This window comes from Paramormyrops kingsleyae, chromosome 25 (genome assembly GCF_048594095.1).
Source record: "Paramormyrops kingsleyae isolate MSU_618 chromosome 25, PKINGS_0.4, whole genome shotgun sequence".
In the NCBI taxonomy this organism is placed as follows: Eukaryota; Metazoa; Chordata; class Actinopteri; order Osteoglossiformes; family Mormyridae; genus Paramormyrops; species Paramormyrops kingsleyae.
The window spans coordinates 21096148-21100543 of NC_132821.1; positions in this window are offsets into that span (position 1 = coordinate 21096148).

Sequence of the window (4396 nt, forward strand, 5' to 3'; positions counted from 1 at the left end):
TGCGTAAAACGCACTTAGGTCGTTACTGACTTAAAATTTTTTGGACATCCTGTTTGCTCCTAGGTACTTAGCTCACGGTTTTATTCTCGTTAACACCTGTTGATACACCCGATCCTTATTTGTGCGGGGTGCATGGACTGATGTAATTATTTAAGCAAATTAAAACAGAACACATTTTGTTTTTACCGTTTTAGTTTAGAGGAAGATGTGATTCACTGGGTGGGGCAAACTTCCAGATGAATATTTAGCAACTTGGGTGATTGATATTTTACTGGACAGGCTTTTTAAGTTCAGGTAGACGAGTGGGACTGGTAATTCAGAGTTTGGTGCTGATGGACTGGAGTGTCTGTGAGGCGGGGACACGAAGGCTTTGTCACAATGCATATGGTGTCTATTTATGGGCAAGAGCTAAATTTAAAGTTTCATTCCCATTATATGCCGTTCTCAGGGGGCGAAATGCAGTTAAAATTAGAGTAAAAGTGGAACAGAAGTGAGATGTTGAAGTTGCAGAGATAAGCGCTCCGGCAGCAAGGATGAAAAGGCAGAAAAAGAGAATAAAATAAAGAACTATGATATATGAAAGAAAGAAAGAAAAGTCTTAATTTATAAACTGACCAATGACTTGTCAGACGTTTCGAGCTGCACGTGCTGGAAGCGGGGGCATAGCGACTGTTTTTTTATATTAACATTAAATATGTATAATTCGCGATAATTTTTCGTGATCGGGTTGGCCGAATCCCTCGGGAGACTTTGTATGATCGTCGTTTATCGAAAATGGGAACTTGACACACTGCCTATAGTCTCCCTTACTTTGACTAATTGCTTTTTCCCCCCCCCCCTACTTCTCCTGGGGGGTGCTGCCGGGAGACCTCAATCTATCAAGATGTCCAGCCTCTAGCAATGACATCCGTGCATCCAGCTCGCCGGCGTCCGTGCATCCAGCTCGCCGCTCTGCCTGTGTCATCTTCCTTATATGACCCGCTCCCTGCCTTCTGGTTGCCTGGCGATTGGAGGGAGCGTTGGCACCGGCTTGCCATCTCCCCCTGCTCACCGTTTGTGTCTCAGACTTAACTGTATTTAATTCTCCCTGCCGGCCCCTGGAGGATGGGCTCCCCCATTGAGTGTGGTCCCTCCCAAGGTTTCTTCCTTCTAGGGAGTTTTTCCTTGCCACTGTCGCCCATGGCTTACTCACTGGGGGCTTTGGGTGGGGATTCTGTAAAGCGCTTTGAGACAATGTAATGTTGTGATAATGCGCTATACAAAAATAAATTTGTTGTTGTTGTTGAAGAGGGGCACTATCATTCGTTCATACGAAATCTATCCCCGCACGTGCCCGAAACTGTGCGTACTTAAGAGAAAAATATTTTCTATTCTATTGTTTTTTTAAACTCAGACGAATCGATATAAATGCTTATAGAGAGAACTGATGTACACACAGTAATAGAAAGATATGGTCTTACTGTACATACATGAATATAACACCATACCTTGAATGTAATACCCATCAAACCAAGCACAGTAACATCAGCACGGGCACTGACACACGCAGACAGAGCAATGCTTCACGGCCCTCTGGCAGCTCGTCGGCAAGTATTAATAGCTCGCGCAGATCCGGTGAGGGGGGCAGAGACTCCCAGATGGAAGAGCGCCCCCACAGCCGCGCGCTTACCTCATCAGCATGACGCGCTGGGACGCCAGGCTCATTTACGCACACACAGGTGGAACAAGCACCGAGATTATACACTCATATAAGGTCACATATCCCACTACTCTATATGTACAGTGAGAGGTGAGGTGGGTATTTATTGATTGATTTACGGATTATTATTGATTTTAAAGTCTGATTCAGTAAGCATGCAACTTTTTACTTTCCCATATTTATTAGTTCCATGAAATTATCTTAATTATGAGAGTTGCAAGGCAAGTTTATTTATATAGCACAATTTATACAAGGCAATTCAAAGTGCTTTAGAGGGGCATATGAATACACAGGGACTGTAAAATAACAGAGCAGAAATTCAGGGCTTTGAAAATGTACTGGCCTCTGTGTGCTGACTGTGGCCTGAGTGATATATCATTACAGGAAAGAAAGGAGAGTGACCTGCCTGTCTATGTTCTGTTGGGAATAGACTGTCTCACACACTGGCTGTGAGTGACCTGCCTGTCTCTGTTCTGTTGGGAATAGACTGTCTCACACACTGGCTGTGAGTGACCTGTCTGTCTATGTTCTGTTGGGAATAGACTGTCTCACATACTGGCTGTGTGACCTGCCTGTATCTGTTCTATTGGGAATAGACTGTCTCACACACTGACTGTGTGACCTGCCTGTATCTGTTCTCTTGAAAGTAGACTGTCTCACACACTAACTGTGTGACCTGCCTGTATCTGTTCTCTTGAAAGTAGACTGTCTCACACACTGACTGTGTGACCTGCCTGTCTCTGTTCTATTGGGAATAGACTGTCTCACACACTGGCTGTGAGTGACCTGTCTGTCTATGTTCTGTTGGGAATAGACTGTCTCACACACTGGCTGTGAGTGACCTGTCTGTCTATGTTCTGTTGGGAATAGACTGTCTCACATACTGGCTGTGTGACCTGCCTGTATCTGTTCTATTGGGAATAGACTGTCTCACACACTGACTGTGTGACCTGCCTGTATCTGTTCTCTTGAAAGTAGACTGTCTCACACACTGACTGTGTGACCTGCCTGTATCTGTTCTCTTGAAAGTAGACTGTCTCACACACTGACTGTGTGACCTGCCTGTCTCTGTTCTATTGGGAATAGACTGTCTCACACACTGGCTGTGAGTGACCTGTCTGTCTATGTTCTGTTGGGAATAGACTGTCTCACACACTGGCTGTGAGTGACCTGCCTGTCTCTGTTCTATTGGGAATAGACTGTCTCACACACTGGCTGTGAGTGACCTGCCTGTCTATGTTCTGTTGGGAATAGACTGTCTCACACACTGGCTGTGAGTGACCTGCCTGTCTCTGTTCTGTTGGGAATAGACTGTCTCACACACTGGCTGTGAGTGACCTGTCTGTCTATGTTCTGTTGGGAATAGACTGTCTCACACACTGGCTGTGAGTGACCTGCCTGTCTCTGTTCTGTTGGGAATAGACTGTCTCACACACTGGCTGTGAGTGACCTGTCTGTCTATGTTCTGTTGGGAATAGACTGTCTCACACACTGACTGTGTGACCTGCCTGTCTCTGTTCTATTGGGAATAGACTGTCTCACACACTGGCCTCAGGTTGCCAGCAGGGTGTAGGTGTTGACTGGTTGCTTGTGAGTGTGACGTGTCCTCCATGCTGACCGGGGACAGCTTTTCAATGATGTCATGTCCTAATTTCTTCTATTTTTATTGATGAAAGCCAAGGATTTTCTTTGGTAGTTTCACTGCAGTGTTTTGTATGTGATGTGAAAACTGACCCTATGCAGGCCAAAGAGGTCAGGATAGTGAGTCATGCTAAATGCACACAAAGCAACAGGACTGCAATACAGCACGCAGTCATGTACAAGGAGACCACAATCAGCTTGTGAATTCGGGTACTTCACATCTCCTCTACCTCTCTTCTCTTACTTTGCCTCTCCTCACTTACTTTACATCTCCTCTCCCTCTCTTCTCTTATGCCATTTCTCCTCTCTTACTCCATATCTCCTCTCCCTCTCCTCTCTTACTTTGCCTCTCCTCACTTCACATCTCCTCTCCCTCTCTTGTTCCACATCTCCTCTCACTCTCCTCTCTTACTCAATTTCTCTTCTCCTTCTATTCTTTTACTCTGCCTCTCCACCCCTGCTCCTCTCTTACTCCCCATTTTCTCTCCCTTTACCTCTCTGTATGTGCCTCCAAGGTGAACAGGAGTCTTGCCCACCCTCTCATTCATGCTATATAGAAATTGTCTGTATTTTGGTGCGCAGATGTACAGAGTGAATTTCAGTGTGAAAATGATTAGGAACAAAACGCATATGTGCCTGTCATGCTGATGTCTTTATTGCACGTGTCTTTTGAATATGCGTGTATGGATGTGCTCAGTATGTAAGTGTGAGGTTGCATCTGTGACTGTGCATAACCATGTAGGACCATGCGTGTCTGTGACTTTATGTGATGGTGTGTGTGTGTGTGTGTGTGTGCAAGCACCTGTGAAAACGTGCTGTTGTATTGGTTATTGCATGTGTATGCTTTTGTAAGTTTGCAGTGACGATAATGGATACAAAAATATGAATTTCCAACTCTCTCCGTTGTCACGCACACCTCCCTGTGGGTGCACCCACCCCCATTTCCCCACTTTAAACAGATGGCCTGGGAAATGTATCTCTGGCCCTCAGTCTCACTTTCCATGCTTTCTTTTGCAAATAAAGGCTTCATTTGGATTCAGTGCGTCAGTTAAAGAA